The 23,895-nt window shown below is 41.1% G+C and overlaps 1 long non-coding RNA gene across 1 annotated transcript in view; it reads right to left on the bottom strand.

The window, feature by feature from the left end:
• Positions 1-23,895, bottom strand: part of LOC138295613 (uncharacterized) — a 113,041-nt gene that overhangs the window by 46,926 nt on the left and 42,220 nt on the right. Inside the window, exon 3 of the long non-coding RNA XR_011203643.1 lies at positions 22,885-22,952. This is a non-coding gene — a long non-coding RNA (uncharacterized lncRNA). The remainder of the gene's footprint in view (positions 1-22,884; positions 22,953-23,895) is intronic.

The raw sequence follows: 23,895 nt of genomic DNA, 5'->3' as shown, positions 1-23,895 counted from the left end.
AGCCACCTCAAAAAGATCTCCGGTAAAGAGCCCCCGATTGGGGAGCCCATCAGATATTGCACCGCTGGTCTGACGAGGAGCTTCCCGATGATGAAGCATGACATCCATTTGGGTGTGTGAGTGCTCTTGCTCCTGAACATTTCATGTCCCCCTAGATGCATGGAACAGTGTACCCATTTGTCCTGTGACTAAAAAAAGGATTGTCATGTTTCTTCAGCTCAGCTTTCTTTACCGCACCCATTTTTGTAATGACATTGACTTGCAGTTGATCAGAGTCCTTCACACCAGTGCTAGATGAGAGTTCCTTTAGAGAGATCTGCGCCAGTTCAACACTCTTGGCTATTTTGATAACCTCATCCAACGTTGGATTTCCCATGGTAAGTAGCTTCTGCTGAATGTGTTTGTTCGAACAATGACCAATGAACTGATCCCTTCTCAGCTGATCTTGAAAATCTCTAAATTCACAATTAGAAGCCAGTTGTCTAAGTGCCCTGACGTATGTGTCAACATCCTCACTTTGAAATTGCTGACGCTTGAAGAATTTGTGCCGCAAAACTACCAGACTAGGCAGTACATCGAATCTTGTGGACAACTTCTTGGTAGTGATAAGATATTCATCGAGTTCTTCATCAATTTGCGGCAGGTCTGGTAAGTGTTTAAAGATTTCTCTCCCCTCATACCCCGAAGAATGTACAAGCAGACACTTCTTCCTTTCAGGGCGAAAACTAGAGGCTCCTATACCTCCCAGATACGTCTCAAAACCGTCAAACCCTTGTCTCCATGGAATGGGAGGTGCCCCTGGAGTTTCCAAGAAGGGTGGTGGAGGATTGACTGACTGCATAGCGCAAGCCCAGACGTAGCAGTTAAAGTCAGTACCTCTTCCGATGTCATAGTATCCACAAGATGCTTATAGTTCAACATATAAAGTGTGTAACAATATTATTGCACTGTTGACACTGCTAATATGGCTCTATGGAGCTTTAAACACAAAATACATATGAGATGGCACCTGAAAACACCAGCCAGAGCACCTGTTGAGTCCCGTTATAGTTGTTAGCTACAACAGCAGTCACACAATCCTCCAAACAGAAGAGCTCACAGAATTCACTCGTTTCCTACTGGCTATAGATGAGGAAGACGCGCGTCGAGGCAAGAACAGCAAATGTTATCTCACCAATCTGCGTGGGTAACGTTGCATCGGCCTGCAGACACCTCGTCGCCAACATAAATGTTGTAATCATGGTAGAAGACGATTCACTTGTGGTAATCCAGTTTATTTCTTATGCCTTGAGAAACACAAACCACCGCTGTCGCATCTTCCAGCCTCCCTCTCACCATGCTCAACCGTCCGAGGCGAACGCTTGAGGGCACGAAGCCGCGACAGCGGGCAGCACGCAACGGTTCGGCATGTGACACCGCGCGCCGAACCTACAGAGCGTGACACACAAAACACAACACACTGCCTTTGAGGAATCAGAAACCTTTCACTGGTTTGCAACTGCATGTGGGAGAGAATGCCCTTTTATGCTCCTCCCTAATTCACAATGAGTTGGTAAACCAATTTTGCAATTTGGAAGGGCTTTACCAAACTGCAAAATGTGTTTAGATTATAGTAAAATGGCACTTAGCTATGGCAAGCGGCTGGCTGCCTGCTGTGTGTTAGACGCGGCTCCTAGCTGCAAGTCAAATGCCATGTGCAGCAGGTGGTTAGCTGCAGACATATCTTAATGTTTATATTAAAAAAATTGAAATACACTGAAAAACAAATGGCTAAATTGACGTTATAGGTAAGTTTGGTAATATGCTTTGAACTTATGTTAAAAAAACTTTATAATTCATTGAAAAAACAAAGGTTAAAATGGAGTTATATATAGGTTTTCTAAGAATAAATAGGAATAGAAAAAACACTGAGATCCACCACTTATCTTTAAATTACTTAAGTATAACTGGCTCTTCCTCAAGATGTCATATGCTATCAGTGATGTAATTGTGATATAATATGAAGTGCAGCATAGCGGTGTAAGTCGTATTTAGGTCATTTATGTATAACTGATGAATTTCTGTGTTTTTTGGTTTTAAAGCATTTTTTTTTATTAGAAGACAGATGCGAGGCTTGTCTATAGGCCAGGCTTTGTGGCTGAACCCGCGCTATGCACGCAGAAAGCTGTGTGCAGCAGAGGAGTTGGCTAAGTATGGTAAAATAAATTGGGAAAATCACTGAAAGAAACAAAGAATAGATAACATGATCTTTAGGTATGGCATTAAGAAATATATAGTATAGGCAAATAAAAAAATGCCTTTTCTATGGAAAGCCCATCTGAAACTTAACTTCAAATTGACAAACCACCACAGTTTAATTATATACATATCTACATATATACATAAATATAATTTGCACAGCGGCTGTTGTCACTTTGTGCACTGCTAACCATAGCTGTCAAGTTGCTGTGGCTTCGCATGTTTGAGCCAGAACCATAAATACATGTTTGCTTGTTAAATGTAGTCAGTTGCCATTGAACAGCTGCTTTTGGTTTTATTAATAACTTTGGTGTTGTTTTACAAATCTGCCCAAAGCTTTCAGGAAACAAACTGGCTATGATGAAGCTGATTTGGTGCAGAATGGCAAGTTTCATGCAGATCTGTCCGGCAGAAATAAACGGGAGAGTGACATTTACCAGTTAAACTTTCATAAGATGTTTTTCTCTCTTCTGCAGAAAAACACCTGAACATTTTACTCAAGGAGGGTCCTTTGCATGGCATGGTACAAATAGGTTCCATTGTTTTTGAGAAATTAGCATTTAAAAAATGTTTCCGGGCATGAAAGTGTTAAATTAAAGTGATGTCTATTTGTTCACAGAACACTAGCAAAATCACAAATCAGTTGAAGCTTTGCTAAACCAATTTAACAAATAAGGACACACCATTGGACAAAGTAGTTTTTTTTTTTTCACTGTCCATAGTGAATTGGTGAAACCAGCTGCGGAAATGGAGGGTTGGTTTAGTGAACATTTGGATGTGGCATATGATCTGAATAACCCCAAATCACTGATGAATCTAAAGGATGAAGATGAATGATAGTTAGCTTGGTTATATCCCCTCAACTGTTGTATAAAAACACTCAGAATTTCACTTTAAAAACACAGTTAAAGAGCAGTTCTGATCAAAAATTAAAACTGAAAAACACTGATATTCAAAAATTACAGCTAAGACTAAATCCATATCTCGCATAACAGCCATCAGCTTGCACACCCTAACTCGCACATGCAATACGATGGTTATGACCTCACTATATTTAAACCAATAAATAGCAACACCTAAAGGCCAGATGTAAATACATAACAACATATACTCAAAACAATAAATAATACTACACAAAGGGGGTTATTATGACTTCGGCGGATGAAAAAGCCCATCCGCTGAAGTCCCAACAAGCTGGTTGCCGCCAGTGCCGCCGCCTTCCCACGGGCCCATTAAGAGTTTCCCGCTGAGTCTGCAGGCTGACCCAACAAGAAACAAAATATCAGTTCTATATTTTTCTAAATCTCTCGAGATCATTATTGACATATAGGAATGCTTTAGTAAGAAATGCTGAAATATCACAGGGACATTATTTCTTTAAATACATATTTGAAATATGAAAAATGTAATAGATGTTAAAGGGTAAATAATGTCATATATGTACAGCTTTGATAATGATAATGAAGTAATTAATCAGTAGCAAATGTAAATAGCATGAAATTACGAATTAGAATGACATAGCACAATACCGGAGAACACACGTAAAAAGCATTATATATTGAGAATGGTATCTTTATTATTAGTATTTTTTATTATTTTTTAATTGAAATTTAGAAAAATATAGAATTGATTTTGCATTGGAAACTACACTATCCATAATGCATTGTGTATGATGTAGCACTATGGGGTATAAATAGCAAAAGGGAAAAGGGACTCATTCACTGTGAACAAGACTCCTTAGGGAGTTGAAACGCGTTGGTGGTTGTTATCTTGGGAATAAATTTGCACTATTGAAACTTCATGGAGTGAATACTTTTGGTGATTTGTATTTCTCGAGACTGGTCCTCTCCGTCACTGGCACCGGCAGCAGAGTGCACCGCTCAGCAACTTTCAGACAATCTTTGCTTGAGGATATATATATATATATTTTTTTTTCACTTTAAAAAACAAAGGTTATAGGAACGTTATACTTATACTCTGATTTGAAATGTACAAAACCACAGAAATTCACGTGTTATAGTTATAGTTACATAAAGTAACTATAACTCATCCTAAGGTAACTATAACTGGCGCCCCACCATGCACAGTTTTTGCGAAAACAATTTTACTGCACATATCACATTGATATTATTAGTGATGTTATCAAAGAATTCATGAGTGCAGTAATTTGTGTAGTAATTAGCAGTGCACGGCAAGGGGATGAGTTATAGTAACCTTAGGGCACAAGTCATAGTTACTTTAGATAACGCTAACTATAACAGGGGAATTTCTATGGTTTTGTATGTTTCAAATGTGAGTCTAACTATAATGCCCCTGTAACATTTGGGTTTTTGAATTAATTTCTATAGTTTTTTTTAATTCTATTTCCTTACTACAACGTCCCTGTAACATTTGTTTTTTTCAGTGGTTTTCTATGTTTTTTTAAACATAAAGTAACTTTCATTACAATAGGTTAATCCAACCACCACCGTGCCTGGCCTCCGGCTGAACGTGGCTAGCTGCAGGGCCTGGCTTGCAGCCAGTCCTAGTGGCCAACCCCTATAGCTACCCAACCCCGCTCTGCGCACAGCATTTGGCCAAGCACAGTGGGGGTTGGCTGCAGGGACTGGCCAACCCCTATAACAACCCCACCTCACGTGCCCCCCTCCTCAGGCCAATATTGGCCCCAAGTACTCCATCCCCTGGGGCCCAACTTAAATAATAATTGTTTTTTATTGGAGGGCTGCCTTGCCCCCCGCCAGGCGGAACTTGGCCCCAGGGATCCCATCCCCCAGGGCTGATGTCAGCCCCAGGGACCCCACAACTGGGATCCAGCTATGTTACCTGGGTGTCCCCCAGGGAACCCAGTCACAATGTTGGGGACCGTGGGCGGGAGCCTCAAGGCCTGCACAGTCCCGCTGGCTCCCCACCTCCTGTGGGTGTCAGCATTGCTGTCACAGAGCAGCTCCCTCTCTGTGAGAGCAGTTTCCTCTGTGTGCCTGCCTGCATCTCCGCAGGCAGGCAGACAGAGAAAACCTCTGCTCGGATAAAAGGAGAGCTGTTTGACAGTTCTCCCTTCATCAGAGCAGAGTGTTTGCTGTGACTTTGTGGCAACTGTAAAGCTGCAGCCAAGCCACAACAAGCAGCTATGTCCCGGGGACCTCCACCCCCCAGGGCCATCAGTGGCCCCTCCCAAGAACATAGCCCCTGGGAGATCGTGATTTCTGGGGCAGTAAGGGGTCTGAAAAGGACACCCTGTCTTTTTTTTTTACGGTTTGCCCGGGTGAGGTAGTGGTCTGCAGGGCTTGGGAGGCACGCCACATGCCCCCTTCACACAATTTACAGAATGCCCTGGGGAGGGGGTGTCCCCGGTGGCGTGGGTGGCCGCATGGCACTCCCACACCAAATTTAGTGAATTTCCCGGGGAGGTAGTAGTCCTGGAGCTGCAGGGAGCCACGTGGCCCTCCACACCATATTTCTGTTATGCCCTTGTGGCGTGGTGGTCCCCGGGCTGCAGAAGGGGCAGCACGGTGCCCCACATCGACTTACATTATGGCCCCAGGGAAATGGTGGTCTCCGGAGCTGTGCCCCCCACATTTACTTTTCCAATAGCCCCAAGGAGATGGTGGTCCCTGGGGGTGAGGCCCCCCTATTTAAAAACAAAAGTGCCCCTGGGACCTGGCCCCCTCAGGGGCTTAATAAAAAACAAGCACAGGAGTCCACACTTTTTTTTTTTGTGACAATGTTGTGATTTTTTGCTCTGCTTAAGGGGTCAGTGTGACTCTTCCCTGGACCCTTGACTTTTTTTTCATACTTCTTTTGTGTGATTTGGCTCAAGTCGATGGCTGCCCACATGTCCTGGTTTGAAGTGTTGGCAGCCAATCAGAGCTGTGCATTTGCCATGCACAAGCTCTTAATCTTCGCAAAGTCATTGAAACCTCAGATATACAAATTTGTTTTCCCTTTAATATCTAAAAAACTACTGAACAAATTTACACCAAATAAGCGAAAGCACATTCTGTGTACCGAAAGCTAGGTTTCTGCCACATTTGGTGTAATTCCATCCAGTGGTTCGGGCTGTAGCCTTGTTCAAAGCTCGTATGAAGATTAACATGGGAAACACAACTTTTTTTACTTCCCTTTTTCTCGACCCCGCATGACAGATCACCCCAAAGGTTTTGTACCCAACAAGAATCACCTGAGCACTTTTTTTGCAAAGATCTCGTGAAGATTCGTCAAACGGTGCCAAATATATAGAAAAGTCAAAAAACTATTTTTCAATGGAAACATGGTCCTAACTATAACTACCTATTGATAGGTGGATAGATAGATAGATAGATAGGTAGATAGATAGATAGATAGATAGATAGATAGATAGATAGATAGATAGATAGATAGATAGATAGATAGATAGATAGATAGATAGATAGATAGATATTGCAAAAAAAAAGTTAAAGTGAAGTTATTTTTAGCTTTGGCAATAGAACTTGCATATGTTTTAAAAAGCCCCAGCAATCCACTCAACAAAACACCTTCAAAGTACAGTTATTGTTACAAAACCTAAAAAAACACTGGAAATCATCAATTATGGTTAGGTAAACTAACTAAAACTTGCATCCCCATCATGACCTGCTGATGACCTCACATATGACATCTCAAAATATATCACTGACACCATTGACAATTTTACCAACAATTTAGTCATGAAAGGTCATTTAAATCTAAACAATCTAAACACTGTAATTACAGGCAGCGGCCATTGTTAGCTTTAATTTGAATAAAATAGTGTCTTGGAGCTAATTCCTCAAAATACCCATGTAAAAAAGGCATAATGGATAATATCTGTAATGGTAGTCCATCATTTTTGGTGAATTCATAAAATGAAGACAGCCAGCCTGATGAAAACAAGCTGATGAAATTTCATTTTAGTTAAAGTTAAAATAACAGAATTCCTTTCCTATGAAACTAATAGACCTGCATCACAAACTGCATTTTATAATACCTAAAGCAGTACTGATATAATACTGTTGTGTAGTCATTTTGGCAGTAATTTTCTACACGTTATTTTAGCATACTAGGCCTGTCGCTGTGCACTTTAACCTAGATTTATTTTATTTGCCTTTGTTTTATTATTTTAACATTAGCCACATTTGCGGTTTTATTTTATTTGTTCTATCTAGCTGTTCTTCGCCTACGTCAGCACTGCATTCATAAACAAGATATTTCTTTCACTCTGTGCTTTTCTCAAGGCTGCAGTAAGATAAGTTGCTGGCAAAAGTGGTAGGCTTTGTCTCTAACATTCACAGAAACATACACACTCTAACGTGGGGATCCTTTCTTGGAACATCAGATGATTTATTATAAAAACTCTACTTTGACCCATGTATGTTAGAGGGAGATTCCAGCCAGATGACCACGACTGTATGCTGATTATCGGTTGCTTCGCTACAGCTGCTTATGGAGCCTACAGGCCTCTTGCTCAGGTATGAGGATGATGTCTTCCCAGGGAGAACCTGAAAGGCAGAATTAGAGCTTAACATGCTGTGCTCTAACATAGCTTAGGTAGGAACTATCTCTATGAACTTTAGTGACAGTATGGTAGTGTTATTCTTGTGTTTTATTCTCCCTGTCAAAATTTTAATCTTATTGTGCTTCATTGTCCTAGGTATTGCAATACATGCTTGATTATCTAAGATGCAGTTACTTTAATAAAACCATATTGAACTTTACTCTACCTCTGGTTGTCCTTGCATATGTGAGACTAATGTAACTGAAGAGAAATGAATGAGATCTGAGTAGCCACAATTCCCCTGAGGAGTCCTGTATGTAATGTGCCCGGTTGCCCCAATCATCCCTGCTCTTGGGTGGAGATGAGGCACTGCTAGTTCGCCCGAACAAACCCGGATTAAGCGGACAGGTGTCACATGGTGCGGGATCAGACCCAGTCCCCCGCAGTACAAGTGATTCTCCCACCTGAATCCAGTAGTCTCATGAGGATAATGAGAACCTACGCAACATGGAACCGCCAATGTTTGGTCAGGCACAAATTTTCAGGTCTTCCTAAGTATCTCTGTCTCACTACATGCAAAGACACCTTGGTAATATTTACAGAGAGGTCCCTGATATTGAGGATTGTTCCTCCTCAGCTAAGCGGGGAGTACCTAACTAACACTGCAGTTTGTTCAAGCTTGAACCCTAAAAGGATAATGCACATTTGGTGTGCTTATCTCTGAACAAATTTTACTATTTACCATGGCGAACCTGCAACGGGTAGTAATTGCAGTTAATGTGCAACCACCCCTCACTGCACATTTATTGGCACCTAGCCTCACAACCAAGGGTGGTCCAGTTACATTTGTTGTTGGAGCTCATGCAGCATACAGAACAGACATTTTCTATTCTTGAGTCACATTTCCAGCAGCCGATGGGAACACAAATACATTTCATCACTATGCACCTGCAAGTATACCTGCACAATATAGAGCATATGCATATTTAGAAATACCTGTATCTATCAAGACCATAATAATTGGCTTGATGGTGCCCTACCACATACAGTGCTACATGTTAGGCTAGGTCCTCTAAGTAATGATGGTCCTATCTGGCCTTCATTGGCCACATATACACCGCACCCTGATGCAGCAACCTTGGCGGTAGCTGAAGTTCACCACTTTTTTACTGAGCTTACTGCAATATGCAGACTATTAGTACAGTTTGCAATGCAAACATTAAATACAAATCCAGCACATGCTGCCTCGGTGCAACCACATGCAGCAACGCCAGGTATTAATCCTGTGACTGTACATTCGATTATGGGTAAGATACCCGCAAAACGGGAAGAGATTCCATTTTGGTTAGCTCAAAAAATAAATGCACTGGAAGCAGTATTTCCCCATACGGGACCTCAGGATAAACACAGAAGATTAAGTATGTGCTTGCCATTCGGGATGGTTTCCACAGTAGATAACTGCAATACATGGGACACAGTATTTGCCACGCTCTACACTACCACACACTGACACTTGCCAATCTTCTGGTAGTGTTAAGACAAACTCAAGATGAATACGGGGCTGCCCTGGCCCTAGACTTGGGGATGCAACTCATGGGCAATTTTTCTCTGTATCTTCCATTATACTGAGTAACCTTAAAGGGGAAGCAGTAGCACTAGCAGTGCGTATGCTGCTCTGGAATGTTTCTCCACAGAATCAAGAATGTGAGCTACCAAAGATTATTGCGGAGACCTATTCCAGTATTGGTTGAGATAGTTTGGGGGCCAGACCCATAAAACAACAATTTCAGGGTAAATCTAATAAAGATTCCACCAAGCAAGCACCTGAGGGTTCTAAAGAACGCTGGGATAAAAAACAACAAACATCTAAAAAAGAAAGGAAAGAATCTCCACATACGAAGACCCCACAGAATAGATTTATTCTCAGAAATAGAGATAATATAAAAACGCCTGACACATATTGATACACGCCAATCTCGTTCCTTTCAGGACTCACTGGAAAAACGCAGTGAGAGAGGTGAGCGGTCAGAGCAAAGAACTGAGTTTGTGAAACCGAGACATGAATCACAACTCTCAACAGAAGTTTCTATTGAAAAAGAAGAGAGACTTCCCCAACAAAAACCCCAATTTAAAAAGAAAAAAGTGGCAGCAGTTGCGATTCGTCATGCCACTCAGGAAGAGGGCTATATGGAAGAACAAGATGTGTAGCAGAGGTCACAATAGTTTATTGGAATCTTCAAGAGCATCTGGAGGTGAAAGCAACTGATGATTTCTTACAAGCTGAAACTGCAGACATGCGTGTCTCCACGCCTGACAGGGTGTACAAAGTAACAATACAGTTAGAAGGAGACACTGAACGCACAATCGACACAATCTTTTGGGACCGCTTCATCAACATTTATGATATTTTACTTGCTGAAAAGGATTGGCCACCTGAATTTGTCCATACTTGCCCACCTGGGGAAGAGGTTATCAAACCTTCTTTCTCACCCCTCGTTCCTGATGAGCTTGCAGAATCCTATGCCATTGTTTGGGCATTGGTGCAGGCACCTGCGTTAAATTGCAACCATGTAGGGTGGGACAAAGATTCCCCCTATCATGTAATTCCAATAAAAAATCAACCCCAACCTCAACCACAATACTCATAAAAACATGATGCTAAAGCACCTGTCAAGGAATTCCTCACACAACTATAGTACCAGGGCTTAATCGAACCCTGTGTCTCACCAATGCATAATCTTGTATTCCCTGTAGCTAAACTGGACCATTCATACAGAATGGTCTTAGACTACATACACTTAAAAACTCATACAAGCACATATGCTATACAAATCTCTCATAGCACAACACTTATGAACAACATAGTGCCCAAAAAATACAAAACAACATTGGATATTTCCAATGGTTTCTTCTGCCAGAATATAGCACCTGAGAGTGGAGACATAACAAGTTTCAGTGCACTAGGATCCCCGAAAAATTCTGTCGTTTACCACAGGCGTACAAGAACAGTCCAGGACTGTGTGCGGCTCGTGTAACTTCAATATTGCGTGACATTGACCGTGAAGCATCGTCCTATGTAGATTATATTTATTTTATGGATGATGAATTACTGCAACATCTAAGACGGGTAGCCCGCATTGTTGTGGGATTTGCTAACTACAGCTATAAATTCAGTTTAAAAAAAACAAAAATAGCCGTCTTTAGTGTCCTGTTTCTGGGATGCGAATTATCAAGTGAAGTGAAGAGCCTAGCGCCACAATTCATAGAAAAATGTGCACAGTTACAACCTCCAAATGCCATAAAAAAAACTCCAATCACTATTGGGTTTTCAAAATTTTTACAGAACATACATTCCAGATTATGCATCACGCATCAAACTCTTATATGACTTGATACGTCCTGACTTTTCCAGTAAATTTTGGACAGTTGAACACGCGGGCATCCTCGGAGCATTGCAAAAAGACATGCTTGCAGCACACCACCAGGTACAATAAAAAACATCTGGTCATCATAGTAATTGCTGGTGCCATTGGTTTCACCTATGTAACATTCAAAGGGGGTGAAACAGTCCCAATTGCATACAAATCACATTTGTATTCAACAGCAGAACAACGTTTCGCTCCCACTGAGAAAATACTCACTGCTGTTCAGATGGCTGTCATTAAAGAAATACCACTAGCCCAGGGGAAATGCATTATTGTCATAGCTCCAATCCCAGCCCTCGAGGCTGTTACCAAAGCCAGTCATTCATATGCTAAAGCGTTACATCTATGTTGGATCCAATGGACAACATCTCTGACAGCCACTGATGTCGACTATAGTTTTGACCGAAAGTTACAAACTCAAGAATTCTTGCAATATGAACTAGAAAACCCAGTTCTGGTCAAATACATTGCCTACTGATCAATATTAAAGAGTCATGTACACCTATGGCTCAGCACAACCTGCAAAAAGCACAAAGCATCAATACTCCGCTGCTTGCGCAGTCGTAAGCGGCTATATGGAGGGTAGTAAATTCTATCCACAACATACCTTTACGCAAACCCTAGGGGATTTCACTGCACAACTAGGAGAGCTAAAGGCTCTGGTGATGGCACTGGAACATTCAGATCCTGACCAGTTAACACTGATTGCCTGTGATTCGTACTATCGTGTCCAGTCCTTCAATGAATATCTGCATTACTGGCACCAGAAAAGGTTCAGAAATTCCAAAGGTAACAATATCAAACACTGATTTCTGTGGAGAAAAGTAGCGGATCTGAAGGAAACGCTACCAAATTTCCATGTTGTACATACACTTGGACACCAGCACGTTGGAATACACATTGCTGGGAATACACTGGCTGATGAAGCAGCCAAATCAGCAGCAGCTACGGCTTCTGTTGCTGCAGTAACTCATTCTAGGATTAAACCAGATTATGAAATACTGGCTGCCATGAAAGACTCGGCTGACCGCACACCTTTACCTAAAGGATATCTCACTAAATATTCCTACCGGATGGGAGGCATGCTTGACGCAGAAGTAAAAATACCAGGTGTGGGAGTTTGAGTAATTCCCAAGAAAGACCTAAGACCGGAGTTGATCATAGCAGCGTATGAGGGAGTTGCTTCTGCCCATGCAGGTGTGGTGGCTACAATATCATTGTTGCAGGCTCATAAATTGGTGGCCAGGTCTATTCAAACAGACCAAGCAGTATGTCCTTTGTTGTGATATCTGCCAACAAATTAAGGGATTCACCGTTAAATGCCCACCGCAGACACCCCTCTTAATTTGTCACAAACCATTACAATGTGTGTACCTGGACCATTGCGGTCCTTTGACACCTGAAGTGCATACAAAAACATCTTAGTCACTGTTAACTCTCACTCCAAATTCCCATGGGTGCAGCCACAACTTTTGGCTGACGCTCAGACTGTTATTAAAGATTTGCATGTCTTTATCGGTACATATGCAGTTGTGGCTTTCCACTCAGACCAGGGCCCTGCTTTTGCCTCAAGGTCATTCAGGGATGCCATGGCTTCATTAAGGGTCAAACTCCATTACTCGTCTCCATTTCATCCCAAGGGAAATAGTGTCATGGAGCGATGAAACTGAGATTTAAATTAGGTACAGGTCGCAGTTGGCTTAACCACTTGTTTGGAGTCCAGAGACCACTTAGTAATCTGCCTAGAACGTTCCTGGTGGGGGGGGGGGGGGTCAAACTTCATACAAGTGCCTGTTTGGAACTCAAATATATGCTCCAGATCTTGATGGTCCTGGTGTGGAGGCAGCAGAGACACCCTTTGACATAAATGAACGTGTCAATGTCTTGCAGGAATTACAACAGTTCTGTGATTACAACGATTCTGCCAGTGCTGCCTCCTTCAGAATTAAGGATGTACCAATAACATCTACTGACTGGATTCCAAAGGTTGGGGATCTAGTACGTGAAAAAGTTGCTGTGATAAAGGAGTTTGGTCTTTCCTATTGTGCATCAGTTCCAGTCCTGGGAATACACAGTACCAGAACTGTTATACTACTAATGCTGCCTGTTTCTAAAGAAAATTGCTTTGTCTGCATCGACAATGTCAAGTTACACCATGTGGCCGATCCAACACAGCAGACCAAGAGGAACAACCTGTAGTACTGGAATCCCTCTCACTACTGGCCAAGATATCCCTCTAAAAGTTTTGAGTAGCAACACTGACACCTCTCCAAGCTTGGGGAGGGTGGAAAATGATCTTTCATAAGTTCCACTAGCATTTTTTACAACAAGCAACACAGAAAATGTTGACCGATCATTCTCAAATTCTACACAAACAGATGACATTGTTTATTACGAACCACCGCAGGAGGCCACTGTTAGTTCTCCTCTTCAAAATACAGCTCCAGTTTTTGCATGAACTGCTTCTGGATACTTTGCCGACATCGATGACACCTTTTTGGACTCATATGCCTCTTCTGCATCTGAATTGTCAAAAACACGTACGCTGAAAATTTGGCTCAAAACTAATTATTTTGTTCTCCCATGCAACTATCTGTGGCTTTCCTTGACTATATTAGTTTTCCTCCTTCGGATTGGCTTTGTAATTATTTTCTTCCTACTGATACATGGTCATTACCTTCCTGAACGACCAGCAGTTGAACTGGTGGATGAGGTCCTAAAACCCAATTTCTCTTCTCACAAGGTCCCCAGAGACTTGTCTTATGTGAACATTTCCCCTATACCAATTCCTGATGGGATTGTGTGGGATGAAGTCACATTTGATATATATGGCCCGATGAAGTCATTCAAATACCATATGTGTTTAAACTTTCTATCAATGATGTAAAAATACCTAGAGTTGTTTCTGATGACTGGGATGTGAAAAAAGTTGATTCTATAATGACTGTGTTTCAGTATTTTACTGTATGTGAAAGTGAGGATGTTTATCAATCCAAAGAAAATTATGGAGACATGTTCTGTTAAAATTACTAGGGACACCATTTCATTCACAGAGCAAGTACCCCGAAAACCATTTTCAATTACACACAATGGGAACATTGTCTAACTCCACCACAAGGAGTTCTAAAACATATTCTGAAAATTTTGCATATTTTTCTGGGCACAATTTTAAAAATGCTGAGTCATATTATTTCAAATTGCCATTTATGGAAAATGTACATATAATATTGACAGATACAAAATTCATTTATTCGGATTCCTTTGATTCCCGGTTGGCTATAGAAGGCTATGAATATTGGTTGAAGTCGATTGACTTAAAAAGTGTGTGGGGAACAAAACATTGGCAAATAAGGGGAAAGGAAGCATTATTTACAGCATGCCTGATACCTGTTTAAATGATATTTTGTATAACAGACAAGTTGTTTAGGCTTGGCAAAAATTAAGGATTTGAATGCATCCAGTATTCCTGCCCCTGCAAAATTTTACAAATGCCAAAAGTATATAAATGCAGCTGAAGATCAGCTTGATGAATGGGTCCAAAATGGCACATTTAATGCTTCACTTTCACGACCTGGTGGGTGGTTATTGTGGCCAATAGATACTAATGGGTGTCATAAATGGGGAGTTTTAGAATAAGTAGGCCTGACCCTCGCTATATGTCAACACACAGGTATAGTGACGACATACAGTGTAGGGAAGCTATGCCAGCAATGGTTAAATAATTCTTCACTAGATGCTGTTAAAGAACACCTCAGTCTTCTGTCTAATGACACTGACTTACAGGATTTCCTGTTAGGCCCCAGAAAACAACACAGAAAGTGCTTCTAATATGAAGTCTTTAATGAAATTTGAAAGCTGTTTCCTGGTTAAGGCAAATCGATCAGGAAAATTTACAAAAGGCATTAGCTTTTGTAGATAATGGAATTAATACCCTGTCCGACTGGATATACACAATAAACAACATTCTTTCTTGTGCAATAGACATAGTACAGAGCGACATGTCCTCTTTACATCATGGACAGAGTCAACTAAGATCAATTATGCAGTTAGGTTGGACTCTACAAACACTGAAAGCAGGTTGCGTTCCCTGGCAACGCGTTCGCGTGAGGGACATAGTTTCCACATTCAATTTAATGTGACAACAACAACTAATGGCTAAAAAAGAAGCAACTTATGTCATGCTATTTATTGAGAAATTAGAAAAGTTGTCTTTCACTGTGGCTGAAATACTATCTGCTGCGTGGTTAATACATGGGGTCATCAATCTGCCTATTTCAACACTTCAATTCACATCCTGCTTAAAACACATTCCAGTGGGCAGATATGAAAGGCTAGAAGATAGTTACATATACAAGGTGTGGGAGCTACCCTTCTCGCACAAATCTCTCAGTGGCACGAAAGATGTCTTTCTTAGCTGTAGTGAATGTGAGACTTCTGTCAGTCATTCAATGGTGTGTAAACAGCTGTCCTTGCACGGGTGTGCAACGCTTCGGCAGCGAACTTGCCATGTTATCTGAAGGGAGTCTTAGTCCCCTTGATTAGACCTGCGTTCCAGGTGCTCTCGAATGCAGCTATGTGCTTCCTAATAGTGAGAGCTGTTGTGGGATATGAGCAGGAATAGTTTATGTCGTTTCGGTCTCCAAAATTGTTACATGCTGTGGGAATGTACCTTTTCCTCCTACACGACAGAGGGAAGTAGCTGACATTTGGCTCCATATTGCTACTTCAAATGTGAATTTTGACAAGCTGAGCAGACTCAAGGCTTTATTGTTTCAAAAACATGTGGCGCTTACTTCTGCACGCTAGACTTATGCGCTTCAGGTTGAAAGGTCATCCACAGAGATACAGTCCCTTTTAAGTACTAACTTTCCAAAACACTTTGGTGAACTCCTGGGTCAGATATTTAATGCGTCCAGTACTACTGGAGTCGCACATTTCTTTACGGCTGTTGGTTCCAGTTTCATTCACACTTTCTCCTCTATATTTGGCTTAATACCTTTAGCCATCCATTCAATATTTTCCAGTATTTTGGGGGATTTCCGATAATTTTAGCTATAATAGGTGCCATTTTGTTGTTGCTACTTTTTCTGCGCAACGGCTGTCCCGTTACAACAAGGAGGACTAAAAGCGCTTCCACCAGTGCAGCTGTGTCGTGAACACATGATGCAGTACTTTGAAGCACCACTCCTGGAGCAATTGGAGTATGACTGATCTCTGTCATTCAGACCAGTTTTCCATTGTGTGCAGCCTGTGTTTTGGTGCCTCTGGTGCCCTTTTGAATGTGTACTGAATGTTTGTCTTTCTTTGCAGTGCTTGCTTTCATTGGACGCTGATCTGTTGATGTTCTCGCTGATGGCTCATTACCAGACATGCGCTTTGAGGGTGATTTTGCTACGGGAAGCTGTTTATGAGTTGCCCTTTGTGGATCAACCAGCTATAAACTCACTGTGGGCACATCATGGAATGCTGCTGCCTCGGCTGGAGCTCAGGCTTTGGAACACGAATGCTTCTTGGTTTTCCTTGGGGATGAACTTCCTACTTTACCACCTTCTGAAGTGGAAGATTTCCTTTCTTCAATTATCCCAGATTCAATTGGTGACTTTAAAACTGACTCTGACTTTTGAAATTCGGTTTACTCGATGCCACAGTTAATATTTTAGTTTGTCCTTTTCATACCTGCTCAAGTGTCTTTTAAGTTGTCACCATTGACATTCCTGTATATATGCTTTAAGATGCATTTAAGTAGCTTTTATATATTAGATTAGGCTTTGAACCACTTTTTGAACCAGCAACGGAAGGGCGTTGTGTAGCCATTTTGGCTGTAATTTTATACATGTTATTTAAGCATACAAGGCCTTTCGCTGTGCACTTTAACCTAGATATATTTGATTCTGTTTTGTTTTATTATTTTAAAATTAGCCGCATTTGCGGTCCTGTTTTATTTTTTCTATCTAGCTGTTCTTTGCCTAGGTCAGCATTGCAATCTTAAACAAGACATTTCTTTTACTCTGTGCTTTTCTCAAGGCTGCAGTAAGATAAGTTTCCGGCAAAAGTGGTACGCTTTGTCTCTAACGTTCACAGAAACATACACACTCTTACGTGGGGATCCTTTCTTGTAACATTAGATGTTTTATTATAAAAACACTACTTTGACCCATGTACGTTAGAGGGAGATTCCAGCCAGATGACCACGACTGTATGCTGATTACCAATTGCTTTGCTACAGCTGCTTATGTACACTACAGGCCTCTTGCTCAGGTATGACGGGTGATGTCGTCCCAGGGGTAACCTAAAAGGCTGAATTAGAGATTAACATGCTGTGCTCTAACATAGCTTAGGTAGGAACTATCTTTAGGAGCTTTAGTGACAGTATGGCAGCGTTATTCATGTGTTTTATTCTCCTTGTCACAATTTTAATATTATTGTGCTTCATCGTCCTAGTTATTGCAATACATGCTTTATTATCTAAGATGCAGTTACTTCAATAAAACCTTATTGAACTTTACTCTGGCTCAGATTGTCCTTGCATATGTGAGACTAATGTAACTGAGAGAAATGGATGAGATCTGAGTGACCACGATTTCCCTGAGGAGTCATGTATGTCATGCGCCCGGTTGCCCTAATCATCCCTGCTCTTGGGTGGAGATGATGCACTGCTATTAGCCAGTCAAATCCAGATTAGGCCGACAGGTGTCACCTGGTGCGGGATCAGACCCGGTCCCCCGCAGTACAACTGATTCTGCTGCCCGAATCCAGTAGTCTCATTATGATAATGAGAACCTACGCGACAAGACTACTTACTAGAAAATGCAATCTACACTCACCCACTGAAGACTAAGCCCATTGCTATTCACAAACTGTAATTCTATAATTACTACAGCCAAAAAGGACCCAAACAGTAGCATATGTTCACCACCTCGGGCCTTGAGTAAGTCCAGTGCCATACATGGCAAACCAGTAGTAACACCCTCCCATACAAAAAATGGTGGAAGGGACTTAAAATAGAACCCTATAAGAAATATATAAACTTAATATACATGTCTAAAAGTTATACGTAAATAGAACATATTTTAGGGTGGCATATTTCAGTATACTTTTTAATTTAAAAATAAATGTAACTTTATTTTAAAAAAATAACTACATTAATTGAAATTAAAACTGCATAACTTTTCATAATTATAGTACAAAATATATAACTAAATACATTACTTTACTTTAGTTGGGATTTTTTAAAACACACTTAAAAAATATATTTGAATCTCAATTAAATGTTTTGTTAATAAATAAGTTGATTGTGCTGTTGCATTTCATTATTTTGTTCTGCATTTAAAAATGTATAAAATAATTTTTCGTTATCATTTAACAAAAAAAATTTTACTAGTTTTTTTAAGTTTAATACATTTTTAAACTTGTATCTCTATCTGTGTGCAACAAGTTACCACTAGTAACTTTACACTATTAACTTAATTTTGAATTGATTTGATAGATACACCCATTACATTATATCTGATATATGTGGGGGATATTGTGGTTAGATTAGGGTTCAGGGCACGCTAGAAATGCGAACAGCTAAGAGGGAATCACCCAACACACCTCCACCTATCAACTCGTACATATTTGTGAATCAATGGGTGAATTAATGCATAGTTCTAAGTAGTATACATGTAATAAAGTACCCTCCCAGTTTATAAATAAAAGCACTGACTAGACAATGATTCGCTGGGTGTGCTTTTGTTGCATGCCTGTAAACAGGGCTCCTAACTGAAACTGCTCCCCTGGCAAGTCCTTTGGGTTTTCAGCCTCACTACCCTGAGAGAGACAAGTGCTACAACAGGGTACCTAACTTCTAACACCTGAAAGGTTGAAGAATTATTTCTTGTGAAGGACTCACATACTTCACAACTAATAACACACTTTCTTAGCTCTTACACACACTTTAGGGCATTTTTAACTTATCCTTTTCACACATTACCCTTGAAATGAGAAGGCACATTAAGCAGGGAAAGAGAAGAATCAACAGTGAAGGATGAAAAGTGAAGGGTAAAGCATGAAGAGTGAGGGACGAAGAAAGAAAAATATGAAGCAGGGGATTAGGAGAAACAACCCAAGGATACAGAGGTGGCGCCTCCATTAGGGTGGCGGAGTGATGCCCCCATCTTCCCCCACAGATGGAGCAGATGGAGCAGTGGCGAAGGTAAGTGGTTTCATTTTTTACTTTTATTTTTTATGTTTAATCTTGTTAGGGCAGTAAATAACATTGAGCTGAATAAAGCACTCCTTAAAATGTATATGAATGTTGATATGATTCTGAAGCACAGTCATGTTAATAAAACACTCCATGACATGGATACAGTTAGAAAAGGGGTCTTTGATTGTCAGTCAGGTTACTCCCTGTCCAAGCAAGGACCCTCTCTCTAGTAAGGGTAAAGGAGAATCACCCTCAGCTAACCCCCGCTCACCCCCATGGAAGCTTGGCACGAGCAGGAGACTTAACTTCATAGTTCTAGGTATAAAGTATTTTGTACCAACACACACAGTAACGTAATGAAAATACCACAAAATGACACGAAGCAGGTTTAGAAAAATAGGAAATATTTATCTAAACAAAACAAAACCAAAATGACAAAAATCCAACATACACAAGTCAAGTTATTAATTTTAAAAGCATAAGAGTCTTAAATCCTTTTGTAAACAGGTAAAACACTGTTAGCATTGAAAAGTACCTGGGTAGCGTCAAAATAACACGCAGGGGCGAGTGTGCATTGCAAAAGGTAAGCAGTGCGTTGATTTCTCACCTGCAAGCAAGATCGTGCGTCAGTTCTCCTTCTCCGGTCGGGTTGGCTGTGTTGTTTTTCCTCTCTGCAGGAGAGCGTTGCGTCGATCCAGGCAGCACTCAGATCTGGGCAGGCATTGCTTTGTTTTTCTGTGCCAAGCAAGGTTTGCATCAAAAATCCGGCCACACAATATCTTGACAAACAGTGCAGGGTGGGTTGTGACTTATCAGCCTTTGTCAACGGTGTTGTGAGTCGTTTCCCCAGCCGTGCGCTTCGACATTCCAGCCACGTTGCAATCGGACCATCAATTTTTACTGCAAAGCTGGCGGTGCGTCGTTTCTCAGCCGCGCTCAGAAGGTTGCGTCGAAAATTTCCTCACACGGCGGTCTGCGCATGGATTTCCAACCTTGGTCTGCCAGCTTCACCTGTCAAGGCCCCAGGAACTGGATAGGGCACCACTTGGCAGGCCAGGAGTCTCAGCAGAGAGTCCGGGTGCTGGCAGTGGAAGTCTTTGATGGCCCTGAGACTTCACCAACAGGAGGCAAGCTCAGGGCAAGCCCTTGAAGATTTCTTCACAAGCAGGAATGCACAACGAAGTCCAGTCTTTCTCCCCTTTCACCAGGCAGAAGCAGCAACTGCAGGATAGCTCAAAAAGGCCCGGTCACAGGCAGGGCAGCACTTCTCCTAAGCTCTTCAGCTCTTCTCCAGGCAGAAGTTCCTCTTGATGTCCAGAAGTGATCTAAAGTCTGTGGTTTTGGGTGCCCTTCTTATACCCATTTTGGCCTTTGAAGTAGGCTTACTTCAAAGGAAAGTCTCTCTTGTTTGTGAAATCCTGCCTTGCCCAGGCCAGGCCCCAGACCTGCATTGTGTGAGGGCAGGCACTGCCCTTTCAGGTGTGAGTGACCACCCCTCCCTTCCCTCCTAGCACAGATGGCTCACCGGGACATGCAGGCTCCCTTTCTGTCACTGTCTAGAGAGAGGTGCAAACAGCCCAACTGTCAAAATGCCCACTTTCTAAAAGTCGCATTTTCAAACACACACTCTTAAAACCATGTTTACTAAAAGATGTATTTTTAAATTGTGAGGTCAGAGACCCCAAACTCGATATGTCTATCCACTCCCAAAGGGAATCTAAGCTTTAATCATATTTATGAGAGGGATAGTCCTTGCAACAGTGAAAAACAAATTGGGAAGTATTTCACTGTCAGGACATATAAAACACATCGGTATATGTCCTACCTTAAGCATACACTGCACCCTGCCCATGGGGCTACCTAGATCCGACCTTAGGGGTGTCTTACATGTAAGAAAAGGGAAGGTTTAGGCCTGACAAGTGGGCACACTTGCCAAGTTGAATTGGCAGCTTAAATCTTCACACACAGACACTGCAGTGGCAGGTCTGAGTCATGTTTACAGGGCTACTAATGTGGGTGGCAAAACCAGTGCTGCAGGCCTAGTAGTAGCATTTGATTTACAGGCCCTGGGCACCTCTAGTGCACTGTACTAGGGATTTACCAGTAAATCGAATATGCCAATCATGGAAATCCAATCAACAATACAATTTACACAGAGAGCATATGCACTTTAGCACTGGGCTAGAAGTCGTAAAGTGCTCAGAGTTCAAAAGCCAATAACAACAGGTCAGAAAAAAATAGGAGGCGGGGGCAAAAAGATTGGGGACAACCCTGCAGAAGCAAAAAAGTCCAGCAGATACAATGTGAGAATAATTAATGGATAGGAATCACTTTGAGGTGAATATAACACCCCTTGATATGTATAAATATGTACAAACTAACTAGATATGAGACACTTTGAAGTGAATAAGACACTCAATGAAAAGGATATGAATGTGAATGGTATTGTTAATTTCCTCCTTTTTCCACTTTTTGAAGATTTCCTCCATTGTGATCAAATACTTGATTTTTGCCTTCTCCATTCAACTAGGCCTAGGAAACGTATCTCTCATCAATTCATTACAACTTTTCCAATCTCACTATTGGGAATGGATTTATAAGTCTGTAATATATTTCTCACACTCCTTACAATTTCCTTTTTCATAATTAGAAATGTTAACCCTTACTAAAAACCCTATTAAATCTCCTGACAAGCTAATTTCTCTTAGGGTGTTTTGTGTGCTTTATTCACCTCACCCGCATTCACCCCTACATAATTCTAGAAACCCACTGCAGACCATTATTTGCTTATAACAGTTCTGTAAACCCTTCCCTGATAAACATTTCTTCTAAAACTTCAACCACATCCTGGGTGTTTGACTGCTCAATCTGATCTACAAATGTTACTTCTGAGGAAAAATAATCCACAGCTAAAATGGCAATTCCTGGGGTATTTCTCAAACCAGTAAAAGAGTGTGAAATAGCTAAAGTAATTTTTTCAACCACCTTCTCAGACATCACAGGAGGAAAGCTCATTGTCTTATGAGATGTGTCATTCTACGCACAAGGAATGTAATTTCTGATCTTCTCTTAAACACTTAGGTATAATCTTGGTCACCAGAAATCTGTATGATTACACCTGCTAGGGCACTCATACCTACATGAATTTCTTGGCACAACTAGCATTCCTTTTCACAACAGTATTTCACACACACAAGAAAATTCTACCCTAGCATTTCTGTATCTTTCCACAGAATCATCTATGTTTCCCTTGACATGGCACTAGGTAGTCTTTCACCCTAGACAGTACATGATCATCATCTAAAGCCCTTATCTACTTTTCAAGAGAAATACCTTTTCCATTGCCTTCTACACTATTGCCACCATAATGTCACCATGCCTCTATAATATCATAATTCATACAATTCTTTTGAATCTCCTCATATTCAACTGGTAGTCTTGACAAACAATCTGCAAAACATTATTCTTTCCGGGAATATGTTCCATTCTGAAACACAATTCTTGATTTCCTTAAATCCCCTCTGATGTCCTCAATGTCAACTTACCAGCTCCCACTCACCACCAGTAAGATCTTCTTCAATTGTGGAGTATTTATTCTGCACTTCACAAAGGCCTAAAAACATAAATAACTGTGATTTGAAAACCACCTGTAACTTGTAACAATACTGCTCACAACCCAGCAAAGCTACCATCAGCACTTAAAATGCTTATATTTTTCATATCGTATGGCTTTAATGCTGACATTTATTTTAATTTCCTAATCTCCTTTTGTTGGAAATGTCCCTTTAAGTTTTACATGTCCTGGTAGTGAAAAACCTCTCTTTTTCACTACTGTGAGGCCTTCTGCTGTCAGAGACCAGCATTGGGAATTCCTTAATATCCTTTTAAGCTGTAATGCCTGATCTGAAAGGAGTAGCTGCATCATGTTTTATATGATTGGAATGGTAATGATTGTAGGAGGCTGGCCTGGCTTGTAGTGGGTACCAGAGGTACTTACACCTTGTGCCAGGTCCAGTTATCCCTTATTAGTGTAGAAGAGCTGTTTCTAGCAGCTTGGGCTGATAGAAGGTAGCTATGGCAAAGCAGCTTAGGCCGAACTAGGAGACATGTAAAGCTCCTACTATACCATTGGTGACATATGCACAATATCATAAGAAAACACAATACACAGAAGTACTAAAAATAAAGGTACTTTATTTTTATGACAATATGCCAAAAGTATCTCAGTGAGTACCCTCAGTATGAGGATAAGTGATATACACAATATATATGTACACAAACCAAACTTAGGTAAGTAATAGCAAGAAAAGTAATGCAAACAGTGTAGAATTACAATAGATTGCAATAGGAGCACATAGGTATAGGGGGCAACACAAACCATATACTCCAAAAGTGGAATGCGAACCACAAATGGACCCCAAACCTATGTGAGCTTGTAGAGGGTTGCTGGGACTGTAAGAAGACAGTGAGGGTTAGAAAAATAGCCCACCCCAAGACCCTGAAAGGTAGGTGTAAAGTGTGCCTACTACCCCCAGAGAGCACAAAAGTCGTGATAG

This window comes from Pleurodeles waltl, chromosome 5 (genome assembly GCF_031143425.1).
Source record: "Pleurodeles waltl isolate 20211129_DDA chromosome 5, aPleWal1.hap1.20221129, whole genome shotgun sequence".
Lineage (NCBI taxonomy): Eukaryota > Metazoa > Chordata > Amphibia > Caudata > Salamandridae > Pleurodeles > Pleurodeles waltl.
Note: the sequence above shows the minus strand (reverse complement) of the source record. Positions and strands in the feature narration are given on the sequence as shown.